Consider the following 24279-nt stretch of genomic DNA (forward strand, 5'->3'; position numbering starts at 1 on the left):
CTACTGGCTGCAGTGCTGCTTCTTCCTCCACCCACGCTTCTCTGTGACAAACGGGTCACGTTTTCTCTTTCTGGTCTGTGAGGGGTGAGCCAGCCCCAGAGCCAAGGCTGGCCTCCCAGAGACGCCGAGGCCAGCCCCGGGGATGGGCAGCTTCTCAGCAGCGGCTGGGCGTCCACACAGAGCCCACTTCCTCGACTTGGGAGCGGCTGGTGGAGCTGGGCTGAGGCCTCTTCTCTGAGAGGAGGGGGCCTAAGGAGCACTCTGGGCCCCCCAACCTCCAGGGGAGGCCAGGCCTGAGGCATGCACAGGACTCTGGGACAGCCAGAAAGGCAGCAGGCTCTGCAGAGAGCCAGAGAGGAAGGCCAGGCTGGAGAGCTCCTCCTCGTCCTCACTGGACCCGTCCCTGGGCCCTCGGGCCTCCCGAACAGGAGAGGCCTCTCTGAGAAGAGATGCATCCCTGGGTCCCAGGAGAGGGCCAGTGCGCCTTTGATCCTGGGGAGGGGAGGGCCGTCCGGCCCGGAATGGAGAGACCTCCTGATGTCCTCGACAGGGAACAAAGACTTTGGGCCTACACAGGTCAGTGTCTGTTTGGATGAGCCTATGAAGAGCCTCAGAATCAATCTCTGGTGGGCAGGCTTCATCACTGACCCCTAGATGGGGGTCTTGGTCGTGCCTGTGGGCACCTTGGCTGGGGTCAGACTCAGAAGGACCTGAGCGCATTCCGGGTGCACTGTTGACTCGGGGCTGCCCGCACACCGTCGTCCTCTTTCAAGGCCAGGAGTCGTTTCTGCACCAGCTGGTAGGAGGGAGGAAGACAGTGACGACTCCACACACACGTGTGAGAGGAGGAGCACTGGGCAGTGGGACAATGGCCCTGGGGGGGAGGAGGGGACGGGCGACCCCAGGACTCGAATCCAAATACAGACACTGTGGCAGTCCTGCCATCCTCCTGCACCTGATTCCCAGCTTTGTGTCTTTCCCACCCCTCCCGGATGCCCATCCTCTCCTTCCTTTCACCCTGCACTGCACCCACCCCAAAACGGGCCCTTCCCCATGCCAGGCGTCCCAGGCAGGGGAGGGATGGACAGTGCTATGTGGCCCTCCTGTTCTGGGGCCCTACCTCTCCCCTGTTCACTGGGGTCCCTCCGTGCCCTGGTCTTCCTGGGTGTCTCTTGTGTCCCCTGTTCTACCGGGGATCCCTCCCTCCTCTGGCTCCCCTGGGTCATCTGGGTTCCCCTGTTCCCTGGATCACCTGGGTTCCCCCTCCCGTGGGGTCCCCTGGCTCCCTGAGTGTCCCTCTCCCTCCCCTGACTCACTTCTTCGGGGGTGAGCCCTTCCTCCTGCTCCAGCTCCTTCTCCAGGGCCAAGAGATCCAGCTGTGGGTCTGGGGAAAGCAAATATGCCAGGAATCCAGGGTGAATGACTGCCTCCACCTAGAACAGAAAGAAGAGGCTGTGAGCATCCTTGGCCAGGAGTGGCCTGTGAGGCAAGAAGACCAGGAGGGAAAGTGAAAAGCAGAGACCCACCCCACTCTCCTCCACAAGGCAGGGATGGTCAGCACACACACACACACGCACACGCACACGCACACGCACACATGCACATACACAGTCACACACAAAAGAGCACATATACAGAGGCACAAACACAGACACAAAGGCATACACACAGATAGACACAAACATATACACACAAACATCTGCGTAAACCTCCCCTAACACCAGGCTCAGGAACAAGGAGCTGAGCTTAAGTCCCAACGGCCTGAGCAGAACCCAGATCTTGGGTGCTGAGTGTTCCATGCCCTGGCATCTTGTAGACCCCAGTCTCCAGGCCTAGCCTACTTTGGTGACAAAGTCCTCCTGGGAACACAGCTTGTCAATGTAGCTTAAGAGATCCGGGTCCGAGTAGGTGCCGTCCTCTTCCTGCTGCATCTCATTTCCGTCCTCTCCCCTTTCTCCATCTGAGTCGCCTGTGGCTGAGTGGACGGGCCCCACCAGCGCCTCCATGATGTCCATATACTCCCTCACAGCCTCAGGTGGAATCTCCTCGGGTGCCTTGGGCTCCGGGGGTCGCTGGGACCTGTGTGGCTTCGGGTGGGAGGGCTGGGCGCTGGGGCCGGACATCCTGGGAGCACAGGCTGAGGCAGAGCAGGAGGAAGGGAAGGAAGGTGAGGGGCTCCCGGTCCACCTCCTGACCACCGAGCGCACGCTGGTGAGGGCATTGTTGGGGGACATTGATGTGGGTGTGGGGGTTCAGGGCCACCTGAAACCTCATGCACAGTTGGAGGGGGGAGGTAAGGGGGGCATCTAAGAGAGTCACATGTAAGGAAGTGGGGAACCTCCAATTTTCCAGGGGTGTCCCCATCAAGCCCACTTCTTAGGCAGACTTGGTGTGCAGTCCTTTGACAGGGAGGTGTGAGAGAAGTTACAAAATTGACCAAGTCAATACCCCGTAGTGACAAAGGGCATCTGACACCCCACCCCCGCACCCCCCGCCTCGGTGGCTGTTTTGCTTGAAAGACCAGTGCCCCTGTCTTGAAGGAAAATGATCCACATGGGAACAGTGGCCAACCCTAGGCCCCTGTTACCTGTGCGTTCAACTCCAGTGGGAACCTGGGTGGCTGGCTGAAGGCCCACTTTCGGGGCTGGGGGCCCCCGAGGATCCAGCTTCGGTGGGGCTGGAGGAGGCAGGCCCTGCGTGCAGTGCATCCACTGCAACTGCTGAATCTGCATCTCCTCCTCGGCCTCAAATTCCGTGAACCTGGGGGGTGACGGAGGCACAGGCCACCCTGAGAAAATGGCCTGGGTTCTGGAGCCCAACAAAGGCAGCCAAGAATGAGGGATTGGGAGAGGATGTGCCTTGGCGCTGTCAAGGCCCTGCAAGGTGCTGTCCACAGCAGAGAGCTGCTCCTGGAACTGATACAAGATCTGGGACCCTTCCTGCCTCACCAGCACTGGAGAGCATTCAACAGCATAGAGCCAGGTCGCTGCATTGAACCAGGTCAACGGGACACGTGGCTGACCCAGGGGGCACCCTCCTCATGCCCCCCATCCAGAGCCACATGAAGGGCTGACAGCCAGAGTCTGGAACAGGCATGTGTTCCCCACAGGGGTCCTTGCCCGAATCCAGGACCCTGGGTTGCGACTGAGAGTCCTGGAACATAGACCTGGAGACAGGGCTCAGGACAAGCTGGACGATGTGGATGCTGAGCTTAGAGGACAGGCCTTCCTTTCCTCTGAGAGGCGCTTGTTTGTTTGGTTTTGTTTCTTAAACCAAGGGGATTACCGTGGAGCAAACACTGGAAGGGCCAGAGACCTTTGGGCTGACGACAGCTGGCTTCCCCAGCCCCTTCAGGGATGCCAGGGTACCCACTCAGGCCACTTTTCATGAGGAGAGGGGGTCCCAAATCTATGTCAGTGGCCGCCGTCAGCCACCATGAAGGAAGCAGCAGGCTGGCGGGTGGAGCTCTTTCCCCGGCCCAGCCCATATGGCCGGAGTTGGACCCCTACTGGACTCACAGCTTCACCCTGCCCCGTCCTGAGACCTTCATGTCAGGGGAGGGCAGAGCTCCTGGTGGAGGAAGGACAGAAGACCCAAACTCTCAAGGTGAGGGAGGGGTTTCTGGAGGACTGTAGGGCCTCTGGGCTGCGGGGTCCCTGTTCCGAGCGACAGCCCTTCTCCTTTGTCCTCTCTGATGAGCACCCCCACGGCCAGACCCTGCCCTCACCCACTCGCCTCACCCTCCACGCAGCCCCTGGGCCCAGGACGCTGACTCACTTTTGCGCCATCTCGTAGTAGATCATCCGGTCAGAGTTGCTAATGTGCTGCCATTCCTGCACGGCCCTGCACAGTCCCTCCTCCAGCTTCATGGTCGGCTTCAGGTGGGCCAGGGATCGAAGCGCTGGGCTGTAAGCACTCGGGGTCAGTCTCCGTGCCCAGGCCAGCCCCCACCTGCCTGACCCCACCCGCCAATGTGGACCACACATCACTCAACACAGCATGACTGAGCCACAGGAGGGTGAGAGGCAGGTGTCTGGGACGTGGCAGAGACAAGCCTTCCCGGCTACCGCTGTCACCGCCTCACACTCCCTCGAGGATGACCATCCACTCCCAGGCCAGAGCTGGGACACTGTGCCTTGGGGAGCTCTTTTCCTCTTCAAGGCTGCCTTTTCATAATAAAAATCACTATCATCAGTGAGGCGTGGCATGTGCCAGGCAATCTGCTCACACTTCATAGATTAGCCCAAGGAGTCTTCTGCACGGTCCTCTGAGTGAAGTGTGATTGTCCCCTTTTTACGAGGGACCGCAGGTTTAGGATGGAAATGCCTGCCAGGCTCACAAATCTAGCGGGAGAGAGCCCACGCCCTTAGGAGAGCTCTACCATCACCCTGTTCCTACTGGAATTCTCCACAACAACGAAGTCCAGGCGTGCATTAAGCACACTCCGGGGCCCCGCCCTCCTCCCCCTCCTCCGAAGTGACCTCCCCCGGCCACGTACACTCAAGTCCTGTATGAAAGGAGACGGCAGCACAGGAGAGTGTGGCATCCACTCCTTGGCTCCTCAACGTACACCACGACCCTCTCTGACTGCAAGTCGTCAGGCCATATGACATTGAGAATCATGGAAGAACAAGCTGGCTAGCCTCACAGGGGGGTGGGGTCAGTCGAGATAAGGCACATTTCAGTCATGATGTCAGGGACTGGCAGGCTCGCCCGTATGGCCGACAATGTGCCTTCCCATGGCATGGACATCGCCCTCACACCTTGCTTCCAGGATCCCTAGAAACCTAACCTGCGAGTCCATCCCCAGTTCCTCTTTATCTAAGAGCTCCGATAAGCTCACGACCCCCGGAGCGTTCACTCACATGAGAAAGCAGGAAAGAGCTTCCGCATCAGGACTCTGGGGAAGGTGTCTCCGGGCCAGTGGCTTGAGGCGCTGCCACCGTCGGAAGTTACTGTACACGCTCTGGTGGTTCGAGCAGTCCTCCTGCGAGGCGTAGGGCTGGTTGGTGTCCAGGCTGCCCTCCCTGGAAGTGCCGTGTGGCCATGGCCCAGAGTTCACCGGGCGAATGTTAGGGGCCATCTGGGCAGCTGGTGGTGGAGCTTGAGGAGGAAAGCCTGGGGTCCAGCCTCCCCTGCCAGCCTGAGTAACTCCAACAGCTGGAGCAGTCACAATGGTCTCCATCGCAGGGGTGGCTAAGAATATGGGTGCAGGACATGCAGCACTCCCGCTGAGGGCCCCTGGAGCGCTCCAGTTGAGGGGGCCCTGAGGAACGATAAAGGTCGGAGTCTGGGGGGCCTGCACTGGCCTCCCTTGTGACCTGACTCGGACAGTGAAGTTGCAAGCCCCAGGGGCACGGGGGCCACAGCCACCGTTAGCCACCAAAGGCATCCTGGGGAAAGCCGGCAGCAGCAGGCCGCTGCCAGGAGGGAATGCGGGGGCGATGAGAGGTGGCAGGTGCTGCTCCCAGGGGGGCCGGTGCTGGGCGCCAGGAATGGGTGGAGGAAAGGACACTGCCGTGAAAGTAGACAAGGAGGCACCGGGGTTCATGGGGACATCCGTTCCCAGCACTGCAGATGCTGTTGAGGCAAAGGAAAGGAGTGAATGGAGGAGGAGAATGGGCAAGTGGGACTGAGGCTTTCTGCGGCATCAGAGTGTAAATCACAGATGAGAGACACTTGGACAGGGGAAACTGCAGCGGGCAAATATCTTCAAGTGATTTTCATGCCCTGACCTCCAGTTGAGAATTATTCCACTGGTGACCCCACGCCCATCCACCAAGCTCCCTGACCCCTGCCTGCCAAGAAGAAATTGCCTCAGCAAGAACTCACTTGGAGAGCCTCCCTAAGGCACACCCTGGCACCTAAGCCTCACAGGCTGTCTCCCAAGACCTGGAGCTGTGTGGACATCCGCTCTGTGAGAAATGCCCCTCGGCCGGCGTACTAGCAGGTAGGGGCCTTCTGCAAGGTAAGTTCTAGGCCCCCAAAGGCCCTTTGCGGACAGGCACTGTGTGAAATATTAGGGCCCCACCTCCTCCTCAGTCCTCCTTTTCCTGATGCTCAGTATAAACCCCCTCTTTCTTTCCTAGCCTCACAAAACAAAACAAAATGCTGGAAAATATCTCTAATGGAATCCTGATACAAACCCATGACACTGGCCCAGAAAGCACCTGCATCTCAGAACAACCCACAGCAGATACGTAACATGGGCCAGGTCCTGCCACCCCCTCCCCAGTGCCCAGAGTCACTGTCATCAGTCAGGAGTTCTGTTCCTAGGGGCTTGGGGTGGTCTCAGAAGTAGGCACGTGTCCCTTAGATTCTGTCATTTCACAGCCAGTGATGGCTGCAGAGGATTAAACAAGGGCCAGGGAATTGTCATGTTACATTGGTCGTGGGAGTACAGACCGCCTGTGGTCCTTTCCCTTCCAGCTCCCAATAACGGAGAGACAATCTGAGATGCAGGCATAAGCCAGATGCCATGGTGATCAAGTTGTCTGAAACACATCCCCGTTCAGGAGAACAAGGTACACACCACGGTGCACCTAACGAACCAGAACAGATGTCATAGGACGTTTAACAGTAACACAGAAGATCATCTGCCTGATCCTGGGCTACACTCCTTCCCCCTTGAAAAGAGGAAGCAGCCTTCATAGACATTCCACCCGAACCAACCCCACTCCACATCTGTTCCCTGTCCATGAAGGAGTGACATGAAATAGGAACAAACTCTTCCTCTCAAGGCAGCCTGAGGGTCCACCATGAGATACTGGACAAGATGAAGTAGGTCTGAAGTACTGCCATTCCACAAAAGGAAGAACAATTCAGAGCAACTCAGAACCTGAGCCCTCTGTTGCCTGAAGTTACACGTAACGGTTGCCCATCCCCTGTTGAATCCAAGGCAACAGTTACCTGAACTGAGAAGTGAGCTCTGGGCTGGGAGGAGTGGACCAGGTGTGGGCTGCGGCAGTTAGAGTAACCCCCTGCCTAGCTCTCGGAGAGGACACTTCACTGCAGCTCTGGCCACACACAGCCCCATTGAATAGTTTTCTCACCAAGACCATCTCTCCCCACGGCCCCCTGAGATACAGTATGCTCCTGTTTAAATCCCTTTGAAAGATATGGTGAGGCAAGCTTCAGGTGCCTCAGGAACACAATACAGCTCTAGGCTTTCCTCATGACCCTCCCTGTGTCACCACCAGGACATCACACACATCCTTACACACACGTTTCAAAGTGGCTTGTCTCCCTTCTAGAAAGAATCAAACTGTCTGCTGCCATCCTTTCTCCATAGCCAGGGCAATTCCTCTTGATCCACCTCCAACGACCCCTCCTCCCCAGGGCAGTCTCAGGTTTCTTCAGGCTCCCCAGTCTCCCCAGGTGAAATGTCCTTTGTGCGTCCAGTGCTCTCTTCTCCCTCTACTTCAGTCCAACTATGTGCCCACAGTTAAGTGTAACGTGTGAACCCGAAGGATGTGAGGATGGCAGGGTCTCTGAGAACACACCCCCAGCCTATAGGCTTACCTCCTATTGAAGCCATCCTGCAGGCTTGGGCACGGACTACTGCTGCCTGGAAGCCTCAATGAGAAAAGTCAAGACCAGGAGCCAGAGAGCGACCTGCTTCAGCAAACGCTCGGGATCCAAGTCAACGAGGGACACGTTTGAAAGTAAACAGGAAGATGCGGGCTGAACCGTTCTGCGGTGGGGGAGGGGCAGAGGGCACGTGGGTCGGGGTGGCGTGCGCCGGGGGGACATTCCACGAGGGATCTGGCAGGTAGGCAAGAACCGGAAGTTCCTTCCACCTCCCACAGTGGCAACACAATTGGCGTGTGCCTCTTTAGGCAGTTTATAAACTGTTGTTTTGATTCACGGCACCGAGGTTGACCATGACAGCCCCTTCCTTTCCTTTCACGTCTTTATCCATCAACCTAGGTTTTTTGTTTTTTGTTTTGGTTTTTTTTTTGCGGTACGCGGGCCTCTCACTGTTGTGGCCTCTCCTGTTGCGGAGCACAGGCTCCGGACGCGCAGGCTCAGCGGCCATGGCTCACGGGCCCAGCCGCTCCGCGGCATGTGGGATCTTCCCAGACCGGGGCACGAACCCGTGTCCCCTGCATCGGCAGGCGGACTCTCAACCACTGCGCCACCAGGGAAGCCCTGGAGCTTTTATAATGAAGGAAAACTTAAATGATTTGCAACCAATAACTTCATACTAGAGGAATGGTGAGGCAAAATATTGTACCCAGGCACTCGAGAAAGGCAGGCTTCCTTGTTGCTTCCTCCCTTTGTTCAGTCATTCAACCAATTATTTACAAGATTCTCACTCATAATTCTGATACAGTATTTGAAGGACTCTTCTCAAGGCCACTGATACAAAAATTGCACTGTGCAAAAATTAGCCAGTCCCAATTCTGCAATCACTTTTGTAATACTTCAAAATCCTACACCCCACAGACAGAGATAATCAAATTAGACCAAATCTAATTTGGGAAGACCAGTCACAGGAGGGAGTATCTAAAAGTCCTTTGGATCATGATCTCTGACTATTCCTGCACAGAATTTGGGGGCGGGCATTGACTACTGACAAAAAACATCTCTGGACATGCATCACAAAACTTAGAAGACAGTTCATTTCCACTCAATCACGAAACATTAAAGAAACGAAGAGATACCATGTTTGTGTCTTGTGGAGTTTTCAAGTCTGCACTTGGAGGCGCTTAGTGCTGTTACAGGTGAGGGGTCTTCAGAGGCATCCTGTTGAGTGAGAAATGCTCTAATCTTGCATTTGACCAGAAAGCGGATCTGATGATTGAAGTTTCTTTGGGAAGTATTACAAAGTCAGGTCAGTAAGTTGATCCCGCTACTATTTTTGTTGTTGTTGTTTTTTTATTGTCAACTGAAATTCTGCAAGATATTATAAAAAAGGAGGGAGGGAAAGTCAAATTGTTCCCATACTACCTGTTGAAATTGGCCCAGATTGTCAACTCTTTCTCAAAATTATTAAAAAAAAAAAAAAACCCAAAACCGTACAAAGGAAACACCTGTGAACACTGAGAAAAAATATTGCAGTAGAGTAAATGCGTTGGAAAAACTCTAGGAACGGAGTCAGGAGACAGTATCTTAAGAGTGTTTCCCAGGTCTGAAATTCTTTGCTAGCATTGTTCTTTAACGGAAACTTCAGGTGTGCTAGGAAAAAGGACCTACTGTTTTTTGAAAGGCATTAACAAGAACCAAGGAACTGCAGTCCAAAAGGCATGAAAGTACTTGCCCCAATTTGAGGCTACTGTGCTTACAGCGGAGCTCTCCAGAACTCTTTGTAGCTAAGTGCATGGGTTTCACGAGTGCAATATAAAACTCACGAGTGCACATTTCACAAGAGCTGGTCTTAAGAAGAGACCGTCACGAAGGTTCCCGGCGAGGAGCGTGGCCAGAGAAGTTCCGCAGCGTGCCCGAACCTCCATTTCTCTCCTCTCCTGCAGAGACCTCCGAGGCCCGCGCACCCCGCGCCTGCACGCCCGCGCATGCCTGCGCACGCCCACTGGGGCGGGTCTCTCGGGCAAGCGGACCGCCGTCCTCCAATGGCTCCCGGCGTCTGTTGGGGTAGTTTGCTCCGGAAGACAGGAGCGCATGCGCGAGCACGGAGGGTGGGGCCCCAATGGCTGTCCGGCGGGGGAGGGGCGTGTCATGGCGGCCTCTAGAGTCAATTCTAGGAATCCTGAGGTAAGGGGTACGGGGACTTTTCACCCCTCAGGTGTCACCGCTCTGCGCTGTTGTTCACCCTGTGGGTTATTTGTGCCCTTGTCCCTGTAAGGAGACTCCCCACAATGTGGATTCACGCCCCCATAGAGCTCGATTCCCTTGAGATGTTTACCCCAGGATTATTGACACCACTGGGGAGCCGGCTGCATGAAGGGTTCAGTGATTGCGGGGCCTACAGTGGGGGGTAAATAGCGTGTGCGAGCTATTAAACAGGTGCCGTTCTAGTCTGCGCGTTGTGAAGAGTACAAAAGCTAGAGGGAAGTTCTTGCGAGTTGAAAACCCTCATCTGGTTCCGAAGGTGTAGCTCAGGTGATTGGAAAATGAGTGAAGATGGAAGGAACACACTCATCGTTTCACTAGTGTCTTCCTTCTTATCATAAAAACATCAGTCAACACTTATGTTCAAAGTGCATTCTTTTGTCAGTGATGCGAGCAACTTTGCTGAATGTGGTAATAAACATGTATTTGTAGTCTGGTGTCAAATCATGATTGATTTGCAAGCATAGATGGGGTCTGTACATATTTAATTGGTTGGTGGGAATCTGATATGTAGTCAAATATGTGGGTTGGTTTTGTCCGTGGATATTTGTGTTTGAAGGGAGGTCATGCCTGTGTTTTTGTGAAAGTGTGTAAGAGTGAGTGTTGTATTTGGAGGGTGTTGAGATGTGACGCAGGCATACTCAAGGAGTTGGTGGTTAGGTGTTTGTAATTTGGTGTTTGGGGAATATGTTTACATGTGTTTTTTTCACCCATGAATTTGGGGATTTGTGTGTGTCTCATGGTGGATTTGGAAGGATTATCTGCATATGCATAAGGGCAATGTCAGGAAAAGTAATGGTGTATATGACTTTGGGTGTCCAGTCTGTTTATTTTGTATATTTGGGGAATGTAGGCTGATCATTTGTGTATTCAGGGCATGTTGTATGGTTATGGGGTGTTTGTGGGTGTGCATTTTCAGGAGCTGTCTATGTATATTTGGATGTGTAGAGGGCAAGTCTGTGACTCTTTTATGGGGCTGGTGGATGTTGAATGTGTAGGTATGTTGTGTTTGTATGATCCTGTATTCTGCAAGATGGCAGAGTTAATTCTGTGTGAGAGGTTGGGAATGTGGGGTTATGTATACGCCAGTAGTGTGGTACTGTGTGTGTATTTGGAACAAAGGGCGTATAGGGTGACATTATTGCCTATTTGTAGTGTACTGGGTAATTGTGGTTCTATTTGGGACTTGTGGAGAGTTGTGTGTTAAATGAGTTTGTGTGTGTGTTCAAGGGGCATGGCCACTTGGAGGAATATTTGCTGAGGCTGTGCATTTGTAATTTTCAGTAGGAGCCTCTTAGGCTTATGTATTTTGGGAAGTGAGTATATGTGTATCTGATAGAGAGGTGGGGGTTCTAGGTTTCTACAGGGAAGATGGACAATTGCATTTATATGTATTAGAAATATGTGATACGGGTATTTGTTAGTACTTGCATATGTGTGAGCTGGCTCCTGATAGCTAGGGATAATTTGATATATGGAAGTTGTTTCATAAATGGTTTGCTGGAGATATTTCCATGTATCTTACTTGTGTATTCTAAGCCGTGTGCGTGTCCATCATCAGGTGCATGCATTATCAAAGTTTGATCATAAGGTATGGAGTTGTTAGGAGTATTCAAAGTGTATTTCTTTGGAGAACGCTAGGGTGTTTATACATGTGTTTGGTAGGAGTAAGAGGTGGTCTGTCTATATATTCAGGGTGAGGGTAGAAATATATATATACACACACACATATACAGTTTATATGTTGGGGTAGTGGTGGGGAGCTTGTATTCTGAAGAGGTAGCATAATGTATAGTGTTTGGGAGGGGATCCATATGACCAGGGGTTAGGAATATTTGCATGTGTGTGTCCATAGGTGTGTGAGAATTGTGTATGTATATTAGTAAGAGTGCAGAGGTTGCCGGTGTTTTTCTGTTTTGAGTGTGTCTGAGCATTTGGGGTGTATACTCATGAGTAGTTTGTGGGTGTGTGTATTTGTGATTTGTGAGTGTATCAGGAGGATTAGAGTCCTCTATGTGTCTATTTCAAAATGTAATGCCTGAAGAATTTAGTGGTGTTGCTTGTATGTGTGTTCTCAGTATTAGTGAGGTGGACTTATATGTACAGTTGACCCTTGAACAACACGGGTTTGAACCACACGGGTCCACTTATAGTGGATTTCTTTTTCAGTAAATACTACAGGACTACTACAGGATCCATGGATGCAGAGCCACTGCATGGAGGGTTGGCGCCCTAACCCCCAAGTTGTTCAAGGGTCAGCTGTATTTGATAAGTATAGGTTATTTGTGTCTGTGTGTGTTTTTGAGATCCTGGGGCTTTTTGGGTATGTATTCTGCGAGATGTGGGAGTTTAGTTTGTGTGTTTGGAAACAAGTAGACTGTGTAGGTTATGTGTGTGTGCAGGAATCCTGGAGTATATGTATTTTAGGGCTGTGGGATTGCATATGGGTCTTTTTTTGGGTTGCACATGAGACAGTTGTGTACTTGGTGAGCCTGTGTGTTTAGGTACTCAGTGTGTACATCTGGATGGCATATTGGTTGCACATGTTTGTTTTCAGGCCCATGTTGTGTGTGTATATATAGTTGTAAGAGTGGAATGTGAATATTCAGGGTGAGTAAGGTTTCATCTGTAAAAATTTAGGTAGTAAGAGGTGGTCTGTTTGTGTATTTATTCAGGGTGAGGGTAGAAATGCACGTGTGTGTTCAGGATATATATATATATATATATGTATGTATATGTACAAACACATATGTATATCTGGTATCTTTTTGGTTATATATCTGTGGTGGGAGTTGAGGGTTCTACTTGGGGTGTAAGTGGATTCTGTGCACATATTCACAGGAAAAGGTATGGGATGTGCTGGAACTGGTTCATAGTATCTTGGGAGAGTCAATGGTGCATATCTCTTCCCAGCTCTGTGTTTAGTGATGTCAGGTGGGTAGCTTGAAATTGGTCATGCTGGGAATATTTATACCATGTAGATACCATAAGTGAAGTCTTTCCCGCCTTTCTCGGAGAGCTTTTTATCAATCACTTGCCAGCGTACCACTGATATGCATGTTTGGATGTATGTATGTATGAAGCAAGAATATTTGGGCATCGGTGGGTATGTATGGGACACTTATGTGAATTGTGAGTGGGGCATCTGGGGCTATGGGCCTTTGTATATGTGCATTGACCCTGGTAATTGTGAATCATTGCATTGCTCCTATCAGGTTGGTCTGTTCTTTAGGGCCAGAGAATCCCCAGAAATGTTGTTGATTCCCAGTAGAAATCATGCATATGGATACAGGGGTGTCTGTACCTTAGTCAGGTGGACACTCCTTCAGCATTTGTGTGGTCCTAGCATCTGGGTCCCTAGAAGGAGGGGCCTGGTGGACAGATGGCCATGCAGAGCAGAACCTTCACAGGTGTGTTGTTGGCGTGACAGGCAGCAATCAGAAAGTCATGGGGCTTCCTGGCTAGGAGGTCAGATGACCAAGGGCTCTCCCAGGAAAACCCCCTGAGAATCAGTTGGACAGCTACAGGCGTTACTGGCTCTTCTGTGGCACAGCTGACGTACAAGGACACCCTCCACATGGGGTCCAGAGCCATGTGTCCCTGAGCCCAACTGCCCCAGGGTGGTGGGAACTGTTGCGTATCAGGCTGGTCAACTGTATCACTAGGTCTCAACCAACCTGTCTCATGGAAACCTAAGACCTCACGGATAGGCAGGACCTCTAGGGATCACTGAGCTTACAAGGACAGAGGTAGGGAGGCTTTGTCACTGAGGGAGAGTTGGGGACTGAGACCTGGAGAGCCTGGGGCGTCCCACTCTGAGGAGATATGGCTCTGATGTTCCCAAACCCTTTAGACATGTTCTCTGTTCTTTTCTGAAGGCTCAAGATGCTTCTAGCAGTGGGAAGCTTATCTCAGTTTCATGTTTCTCTGATAGGATGAACTGACCCTTTTATTCACTATTCTACATCAAGCTGCAAACCCATCAGAGGGAACCATGTGATCACTGTAGCCACCAGCTGACCCCACAGCCACCTTGTGCCTCCCTTGGAGCCACCCAAGCATTTCTGCGCCTTCTTTATGGTGAGTCTTGTGGCCTTTTCTCTCTCATTGTGACTCCTCCTGCCAATAAAACATGCTGTGAATGTTAACAAAAGGAAGCCTCCACTAGAATTGGAGACTGGAAGGCCCATAGAGGGAGCTCTCATGCCGTGTCCCTCATCATCAATTACCCCCACAGGAAGAGGTCATTTACTGACCCCAAAGAGGAAGTGCAACCCCTTTACTACCCCAGCTGGAGGAGGGAAGACTTCCTTCCTGGCCAGCAACAAGATATAGAAAATAGAAATAGCTAATAGAAAATTCCGCAGTTTAGCCAATGAGACGCCATTGTCACCTGAAGTTTTACTTTCCTCCAGTGAACTTTCATTTTTTCCCTTGATGATGACTTTCTTTCCTTGTCCCACCCTCCTTACTATACAAGCCTTCTGGGACTTCCCTGGTGGTCCAGCAGCTAAGACTCCACGCTTCCAATGCACGGGGCATGGGTTCGATCCCTGGTCGGGGAACTAAGATTTCCACATGCCATGTGGCATGGCCAAAAAAAAAGAAAGCCTTCCATGTTGTGTAACCCGTTGGAGTATCTCCCTTTCTATCAGATGAGATGCTGCCTGATTCATGAATGGTTTAATAAAGCCAATTTATTCAAAATTCAAAGTAAATCTTCCAATTTACTCAGTTAAATTTTGTTTTTTAATACATTGGTGGCATGCAGAGGTGGCCACTAACAGTTTAATATGTATCCCTCCAGAAATGTTCTGTATAAAAATATGTGTGTGCACTTTTCTAAAATCCACTCTTATGATTGCTACTGCTAACAAGATGATTTTATGATTAAATGCTTATCTTTTTAAAAAGAAAAAGGTAAATATATTGGTGGCAGTGATGGGATCTGAAGCAAATTTCTGATAACATTTGGGACAAGGAGAAACAGGTGTGGTGCCCACAACTCCTTAGAGTTCACTGTCTTTCTGGCCATTCCTGAAGGTTGTTGGTAAGCTCCTCTTGGTTTGAGCTCCATTCTCTTTGCGTTTGTGCTCCCAATCTAATTGGCTTTCCTTTACAGGGCAGGTCAGTTTGGCTGGTAGAGGATTCTCCCTGAGGCCAAACCCCTAGCCTTTCAGATGGAAATTCCCAGGACACAGTAACATCTCTTGGTGATTGCCAGTGTATTTTTGAGTGGTAAACCACAGCCCCTAATTTGTTCCCCGGATTCCACACTGCGCACTGCTGACAGTGTAGTCTGCACTCGCCCATCTGTTTGGAATCAGCCCCCAGTTTCCATGCTTGGAGCTGTTGGTGGCGGCTATAGTTCTCCATTTTGTTTGGAATCAGTTTGCAGTCCCCCTTCCTTGGGTTTTGCCGGTTGGATCTTTGTCCTCAGTCCAAGGATCCCTGGGAATTGGTGGTGGTGCATACCAGGCCTTCTTTTGTCCAGGACATAGTAACATCTCTTTGTTACTGCTGATATATTAAGGCGCAGTTTTCTTGTGTGTTCTTTTGGGTTGACAAAGCTAAGGAAATGAGATCTTTTATCGCCAAAGAGTTGAGAATGCCAGCTTCTGGCACACCTGCTTATTTTATATTTAAGAACTATGGTCCTGGAGGTTGTAGATATTTAGAAAGATGACAAAATTATACTAATATTGATCTAGAATTACAGTGGTCATTGTGGGGCATGTTCCAGTTAGACAAGATTGTTCATTTAAGGAAAACACTAGAGAGCAAGGGTTCACAGATTGCACAGGGAGAATGAGATGCCTGCTTTACTCGGTATGTAAAAGTTTACAGAAGGTTTCAAGATTCCAAAATAGCTTCGTTTAGAGACTTAGAACAAAAAGCTAATGCAAAATTAAAGAGACAAAAGGTACCTGAAACAAAAGACCACTGGACGGATGTGACTGCAGATTTAACTCCTACTGTCCCCCCCTTTCCTTTTTCACCTGAGTACTCTTGTTTTACTCATTTTCTGTCTGAAATACTTTTCTATTCCAAAGAGAATATTTAACAATTGCCATTTAAAGTAAAACTACCTGAGGTTGCAGGTGAGCCCCCTCAGGTGTCCTTTACCTCTTGGTCAAAGATTGAACTGAGAACTGTAGTTAAAGAACTCTCTAAACCTAGGGAGGAACCCCCAACATTTTTTGAAGAATTTAGAGTCACTGTCAGGGCGTATGTCCCCAAACTGCTAGATCTTTATCCGCTTGTACACATGTTGGTAGGACTGGGTGAAATCCCAGAATGGATGTGGGAAGCAAAATGACATAATCCCTAGGATGATATTCAAGATCCTCAACCTAAAAAGGCTTGCAGAATAACAACTAACCTTTTATAAGGTATTCCTAAAATCTTCCCTGCTCACACTTGGTCTATTATTAATTGGCCTAATAATGATTGATCTATTATTCACTCGTACAAACAAAAGAGGGGTGAATCTGTGGAAGACTTTAGAGCCAGTTTGGCAGCTCTCTTTTTACAGCAGTTGGTGTTCCAAGGAATAAAAAGGCCACTCAGCCTGCTTTAACTGCCCTCTTTGTAAATGGATTATCTTCTGAGATTAGTGGATTGATAAAAGGGCAGAAAAGAGGGTGGGAGGCTCTAGGCCTCACTGAACTCGTGACTATAGCGGAGCATTTTGAAAGGACCCTGGAGTAAGATCACAAACAGAAATCCACCAAGCTCATAGCCTTACAGTTACAATAGCTCTAAGGCAAGAGACACAAAATAACACCTGGGCCTCCCCCATTACAACCTCCTAGGGGTCCATGATCAATTCGATGACCCAAAGTTGATGTTTCATTTGTAATCAGTGAGGACACTGGAAAAAGAGGTGTCCTCAAAGGTCCTATGCAAACTCTTCACAAATGCTCTCATATCTGTCTCAAAGGGAGGGCCCCCCATGACCCTCTCCCCTAGTTGGCAGAACTCCAGAGGTTCTCTGGTCAACTATTACCAGCAATGACCTTAAACAGCCCAGAGGAAAATATAATGAAAAACTGCCAAATTTTAGTTGATACTGGAGCTATGCTTTCTACTTTAAACCCCACTCTCATATTTTACTTTGAAATCTACATTAAACTCTAACCCTAACTGTAAACATAATTACCTAACCCTTTAACACCCTACCCCTAGCCCTATCCAGAGCTGTGCTTTCTACTCTAAATCCCACCCTCAAAGAACAACAGGTCCCTCTGAGTAAAGAGGATGTTTCCATAGTGGGAGTACCTAATACAGTTCAGAGAGAATTTTTATCTCAACCAAGATTCCTTTTTGCTATGCAATATAGCCCCAGTTAATCTATTCGGTAGAGATCTCTTTTCTAACTTAAAAGGGTCGGTACATTTTGCCTCCAGTGGAGATCTCACCTTAAAATTTCCTGATCAGCCTGAACCTGATCATTTATGTTCCTTACAATCTGTCCTGGACATAAAAGCGGAAGTTCAACAAAAGTTCCCTAATTGGATGGAGATGCCTGCAATTTGGGGGGCTACTTCTGACAGTGTTAACATCAGAAGAATAAAAAAATGCAAACCTATAAAGATTCAGATAGATGTAGCTAAACCTCTCCCTAGGTTTCCTCAACAGCTATTAAAGCCTGCGGTCATACAAGGTCTCATAGCTATTGTAGAAGACTTAATTGCCCAGGAGGTAATCATTCCTGTACTCGTCCCTGCAGCATGCCAATCTTGCCTGGTTGGAAACCTGGCAGGATGGCGATTTGTCCAGGACTTGGGAGCTGTTAATAAAAATAGTTTTTCCCTGTTTTCCTGTTGTTCCAAACCTAGCCACCGTTCTGTCACAAGCTTCAACTGCCTTGCAATGGTTTACTGTTGGAGACCTTTGTTCACCTTTCTTCAGCATCCCGGAGGCCCAACAGCCAATATCTACATGCCTTTACTTGGAACAATCAACAGTATACCTGCACTTTTATGCCTCAAGGGTTCACTGGGACCCCTTCTTTTTTCCTCCCAAGTACTTCACCAAGATTTAAGTACCCTCTAGTTCCCTGAGAAATCAGCCTTTTTACCATATGGAGATAACCTCCTGCTGTACTCAGCTACTGTAAAGATTCCATAAGGCTTTCATAAAAGATTCCATTTATTTGCTGCAACAGTTAGCTGAGAAAGAACACAAAGGAAAAATTACAGTTATCCGTAGACGCTGTTCATTACCTAGGACGTAATCTAAGCACTGAAGGAATTCAGCTATCTCCAGAGAGAATTAGGCTGATACAGGAACTTCCTAGACTCACAACTAAGTGCTAGCATTGTGGATTTCTAGGTTTAGCTGGTTATTGCAAGCTCTGGGTTCCAAATTTTTCTGTTACCTCTTCCACTCTATGAACTTATTAAAGATTTAGTTCCTGAACCCTTTGCTTGGGAAGATAAACATAAGCAGGTTTTTATAAGGCTAAAACAAGCACTGCAAGAGCTGCCTGCCTTAGGGTTACCCAAATGATCAGGTTCAGGTTGATCCGGAAACTTTTTTTTTTTTTTTTTTTTTTTCCTGCGGTACGCGCGCCTCTCACTGTTGTGGCCTCTCCCGTTGCGGAGCACAGGCTCCAGACACGCAGGCTCAGCGGCCATGGCTCACGGGCCCAGCCACTCTGCGGCATGTGGGACCCTCCCGGACCCGGGCACGAACCCGTGTCCCCTGCATCGGCAGGTGAACTGTCAACCACTGCGCCACCAGGGAAGCCCGATCTGGATACTTTAAGGTGAGATCTCCACTGGAGGCAAAGTATATTAGCCCTTTTAAGTGCGAAAAGAGATCTCTACTTAATAGATTAACTTTAGGTTATTCAGAACCTTTTACTTTATTTGTGCATGAAAGGCATAATCAGGCCGCGCAGAACTGTGTGAGCATGGTAGTAAACATAGACCTATTGCCTGTTATAGCATACAACTTGATTCAGTTGCTTTTGCCTGTCTCGGTTGTCTTAAGGTTATAGCCACAACTGCAAATTTAGTGGCAGCCTTGGCAGATTTGACTCTAGAAAATGAAGTTTATTTGCAAACTCCTCACAGTGTCCACAGTCTTCTTAACGCTGAATTGACAACATTTCTCTGCAAGTATCACTAGATGAACTTCCTGTGAAATCCTGCTTTCACCACCTAATCTTTAAACGTTACAACGTTCTCAATCCTGCTACACTACTACCTCTGTTTCACAAAGGTGAGGGCCGTGACTGCCAGGTAACAGTGTCCCATGGGAATTCCCTGGAAGTCCATTGGTTAGGACTCCGAGCTTCCACTGCAGGGAGCGCGGGTTGGATCTCTGGTCGAGGAACTAAGATCCCACGAGCCACATGGCGCGGCCCAAAACAAAAACAAAACAAACAAACAGAAAACAGTGTCCCATTTTGTGATACCGTGTCCTGAGTAAAGATGTTACCAAGTCCAAGCTTGCTCTGCTTGCCGCACGACAGGCCATAAATCGGAGATGAGGTGTTGAGGCAAGGAATATGACTTTATTCGGAAAGCCAGCAGACCGACAAGATGGCAGAGTAAAGTCTCAAAATAACCATCTTATCGGGGTTTGGGTGCCCGTTTCTTTTATAATACAGAGACGGGGAGGAGATGAGGAGGTAAAGTAAGAAGGCCATAGGTTTTGTGAATAGCCCCTGGAATGGCCAGCCTCGGGGAGGAGATGTGTTAGTTTCTTCTTAATTGTAGCCACCCACAGGTGGAAGGAGTCCATATGTTTCCCTGAACAAAGGCACTTTGGTTTAACATTCAGACAGAGCGACAGGGTTCCCCGAGGCAGGCCATTATGTACAGGTACAGACAGTATCCTTTTAGTGAACAAAAGCAGCGGAAGGCAAAGGTTAAAGTAAAAGGAACAGATCCCATGTGGAGTCCGATTTGGCTCTTCCCTGTTACAATTCCCTACTGTCAATGTCCATCCCACAGTCTTGTGGATAAAAGGGGGTGACGGCCCTTCTAATTGCTTCGTCAGATGGATCTTTCCGGGAGTGTCCACCATTGGTGCCAATGTTCCAAACGTTGGGTTTTTGTTTTTTTTGTTCCTCTGTGGAAAGTGTCTCCTTTACACCTGTAACCTTAAAAAAATATTCTCAGCCTAAAAGTTGAGAGTTATGATCGCTTTGATGGGAATTTTGAGGGCTTCAAGCCTGGGAGGCAGCATCTCAAGTTAAGGAATTTAGCACTTTTCTATGGACGGGAAGATGGAAGAATCTGGGTTCACTGAAATCATTCATTTGATATGTACCTCAGCTATCCGGGGCCTGTGTCCTACATTCTCATATCCTGAGTTTCGTCAGGGCTCACCGGCTCACACTGGGGGGCTGTAGTCGCTAATGACTGATGTGTGAGGAAGTATTCCATTTCTCAGATCCTCTCCTCTTGGTCAGGATTTTTTTTTTCTTTCTTTCTTTTTTTTTTTTTCTTTTTGCTGTACGCGGGCCTCTCTCTGCTGCGGCCTCCCCCGCCGCGGAGCACAGGCTCCAGACGCGCAGGCCCAGCAGCCATGGCTCACGGGCCCAGCCACTCCACAGCATGCGGGATCCTCCCGGACCGGGGCACGAACCCGTGTCCACTGCATCGGCAGGCGGACTCTCAACCACTGCGCCACCGGGGAAACCCTTGGTCAGGATTTTGACCAATATTTGGGAGACATTTCAGGATCAAATTTTGTCCCACGGCGCTGGGAGGCTCATCCCAGGTCAGGGGAGAATTCTTGTTATGCCACTCCAGGTGCTAGTTTTTGGATTAGGCCCTATTGATAATTAAAGAGCTTCTGGATCCTCTATCTAATTATGATCCAGGAGACATTTTCCCTTGTTGCTTTCTCTTGTACCTAGAATCACACTATTACAATTATTTCATGTTATAAATGTGGTCTATTTCCTCAAGATGTTTAGCCATTGAAGTATTGTTGGAGGCCTGGTTACATACTGGGTAAGAGACTGTAAGAGACACCAATCTTATAAAGTAGACAGGATATAAGTAATGCAGCTAGTACCGTTAACGAAGACACAGTACAGCAGGGAGACACAAAGAGCAAACAATCTGGAAACAAAGAACAATGATCAGTATAACTACTTGTAATCCAATTGCAATAGCGAGCGACCAGAGGTACCATAACTGATTTAGTGAGCCATCCGCTGTTTCAGTGTACCAGCAGTGCGTACTTAGACATGCATGGCTTAATCTTCGAGACAAGCATATGCTACTGGCAGGACCACCCATGTAGAGAGAAAAAGATAAATGTTTCAATTCTGCTTACAAGGGTATAATTTAACAAGTTACTGTAAGTCATAATTAGTTTAAGGAGAGCGTTTTGCTTACACCTGGAAAACACAGATTTAAAACAGTCATTTTTCAGATAGAAACCATAAAAATTATAACCAAAATTATAACCGTAATTATAACCCTTTTACCCAGGCATGTGCAACTAACCGTTTTTGTTAACAGCTTTATGAAGCCATCAGGTTTCCCATTAGAATTCTTCAAGTTCTTACCCAGTTCACCTTTATGGTTTGAAAATCAGAAACTTGTATTTATCCAAAGGTCCTTTCTATAAATCTTCTTGAAGAGGAAGCATTTTTGCAAAGGCATCAGAGTGAAACCATACCTGTGTACAATGGCGAAAGACTTAAGAAGGCACGTTTAAATCTGATGACAGTGCAACTGACAAAGTAACGTGGTTACTGCGGTGACATGCAACACTTTCAGATAATAAAGAGAATTCTGACTGGTAACATTTTACCAGGACATACCAAATTTTAGGAACTCCATATAATCTGTAGAATACCTGTGTCATTTGGCATACAATAGAACCTAAGAAGATTTATTGCTTACTTGACAACACTTCCCGTGTAATTCAACCTAATTAGTTAATATCTCTCTTTGGGGTGTTTCAGGGGCCCTTTGAAGCACCCCAAAGTTAGCTAGAGGTCAAAGGAACTTCATTATAATTTGATTTGGGAAGTTTTGTCAAAAAATAAGAAAAGAGTTTAAAACAGTCAGATAGGGTCACATGTCACTGTGAAACAATAGTTATTCACTTAGCCAAAGTAACAATAAAAGATTTCAAAGGCAAGTACAGAACAGATCTCTTAAAAGGTAGAAAAACTTAAAATCTGGTATCAAAGGCAGTCTAAAATCTTAAGAAACCTTGTCTTCTTAACAGAGAGAAAAGCGAAATTGAAGTTGTGCACCAGCTTACTTTTAAAATGTATTTACTCAATTAAACTTATTTTAAACTTAGTCCTGACCACATACAGAACTCTTTTTTTCAGGGTCCACTTTCCATAAACGTTCTGCCACTTACTTTAGCACAATTCTGACTTTCAAGTGGTCAGATATCTGGAGAGATTAATTTTAGATAGATCTTCCTAAAAGATAAGTATTTTTAAAAGTTCACCTAAAGCTCTTATCTCATTTGCATTTTCTTTCCTTAAAAGTTTCTTCACATCAAGTTATTTCCTTGCTGACAAATTTGCAACAAATATAACAAGATTTTATTTAGCTTATACTAAAGCTAGGCACAATAAAAGTATTGTACTTAATGTTGATGACTCTGACAGTATGTCTATATTAATTAGATCAACAAATGAACGTTAATACCAGGTCTTAATTAATATTGAATATTTCCCAGTTCACATGAACCTGAAGCTCATTTAGCTCAGTTTCTCTTGTATTTAGAATAGTTTGGTGTGCAAGTGCATACTTTTCTTTAAGCCAATTAAATAGAGCTCATCCACAAATCAACCTCAGCAATGTTATCCAAAGACAAAGACACATACAAGGACACAAACATACAGAGACGTCATGGTTGTCATTTCAGAATTTCAGCAGAGTCAGGTACAGCCATGTGAAGCCCACCAGTTTACAAAAAGAGGTTGGATTCAAATTAGGTTTCTGGCAGATGGAACAAGTCAAACTCACTTGTCTAGATGGCTGAATTTTTACAGAAAAGACACTTAGGTTTTTTATTTATCCTTGATAAGTCAGTTTCTAAATTACTTTACCGTCTTTCAAAAAGGTGCATTTTAAAAAGATGGCAGAGATGAGAGTTCCTGAGAAGACCAGAAAGGACATTTGCATCTCAAAGATACAGGCAAGTTTTTCCTAGGATGACTTGGTTTCCCCTTTGTTTAATATTTACAAGCCTCTTAAGATAAACAGGGAGGGTTTGGGGAGTGGTATCTATTGGAGAGTCAATCAACTCGTTCCCCACTGTCAAAGTTCCCTGGGGCTCCTGTGGGGCAATTAGAATCGGAGGCCTCAAGTCCAAGGGAGTCCCCTGGCCTCTTATAGGATGTCCGCACAAGGGAACTTGCCCTGCTGTGGATGTGGCTCCCGGTTCAAATTGGGTGGCCTGTGGAGTCTTAGATGGTGATACTAAATCAGGCTCCTGTGCTCTGGAGGTTAACACAGAAACTTCTATTTGATCCCCGTGGGTAGGGGAAACAGGAGGTGGTGAATATGATGGCGGCATGGGGGGAGGGTGGGCAGTTGGAAGAACTGCCTGTGCAGCTTGCTGTTTTGCAAAACACTTCTAACTTTAGCGAGATCCTATAAAAATTGAGTGAGCCATTTAGGGGCTACCGCCCTTCTGATCCTATATTTTGGGTCCGCACCCTATTACAATGGTATACCATGTCTTTCTTAGTCTTAGGCTCGGGGCTATGTTACACCCATTTATCTACTATAGGCCCCAAAGGGCTCTCCTTCAGGGTAGATGGAGTATTTCCCATTTTGTACTTCCCATTTTGTACACCAAAACGCAAAAGACGCAAACAAATTCTGGCATCAGTGCACACAAAACCAAGACCAAAACCAACGAACCAGTTCCCAAATCGGTTCTGAGCGGGGGTAGTGGTGTAGAGAGCAGCCGTCTGGTGCAGAAGCCCACAGGCAGCTAGGAGGAGCTGTGTTAGTCCAAAGGCTTCGGGACACATAGTCCATTCTCAGCCCAGAAGGAGCAGCCAGGGGGAACCAGGGGGAGAGCTTGACTAATTGAGCTTTGTGCCTGCTATAAAGCTTATTGTTTAGCTCTCCGCCAGTAAACTATGGAGGGTTTGTACGTGGCTGCATAAATGGGTCTAAGAATGATGGACAAGTGTGGTATTTGTTGCCTCCAAAGTGTGGAGAGACCTAAGTAAGCCGTGTTGGGCTTGCTATAGTGTGTTGGGGGGCTGAATAGTTAACAGCTGAGGTTTAGCTGCAAGAGGAATTTCCTGGCTTTTAGAGGATCAGTTAATGCCCAGAAATTTAATAGTTGTGGACAGCCCTTGAATTTTATGTGGTGCAATAAATAGCCCACCTGTATGTTATAGATGGGTCACCAACCATGTTAGGGCCTTGTGTACCAGTCTCCTGAGGGGCTCTGGATTAGAACATCCGTATAGTGCCAGACGGTGCAAGGGGACACCAGGTCTTGCCAGCAAAGACTGTGGGCAAT

At 48.3% G+C, this 24279-nt stretch overlaps 1 long non-coding RNA gene and 1 pseudogene across 3 annotated transcripts; one reads left to right on the forward strand and one right to left on the reverse strand.

Annotated features, from left to right (window-relative positions):
• LOC132476255 (NUT family member 2F-like) lies at positions 1 to 2234 on the reverse strand (annotated as a pseudogene).
• A 59-nt stretch (positions 2235 to 2293) lies between these two features.
• Positions 2294 to 22935, forward strand: LOC132484424 (uncharacterized). Of its 3 annotated transcripts, none has more exons than XR_009531186.1 (3): positions 2294 to 5968; positions 13727 to 13872; positions 22858 to 22935. It is a non-coding gene; the product is annotated as an uncharacterized LOC132484424 (long non-coding RNA). The 3 variants fall into 3 exon arrangements; XR_009531188.1 differs by having other exon boundaries at positions 2294 to 5950; XR_009531187.1 differs by lacking the exon at positions 2294 to 5968 and adding an exon at positions 6434 to 7664.
• Positions 22936 to 24279: the final 1344 nt, after the last annotated feature.

The sequence above is a fragment of the Mesoplodon densirostris genome, chromosome 2, assembly GCF_025265405.1.
Source record: "Mesoplodon densirostris isolate mMesDen1 chromosome 2, mMesDen1 primary haplotype, whole genome shotgun sequence".
In the NCBI taxonomy this organism is placed as follows: domain Eukaryota; kingdom Metazoa; phylum Chordata; class Mammalia; order Artiodactyla; family Ziphiidae; genus Mesoplodon; species Mesoplodon densirostris.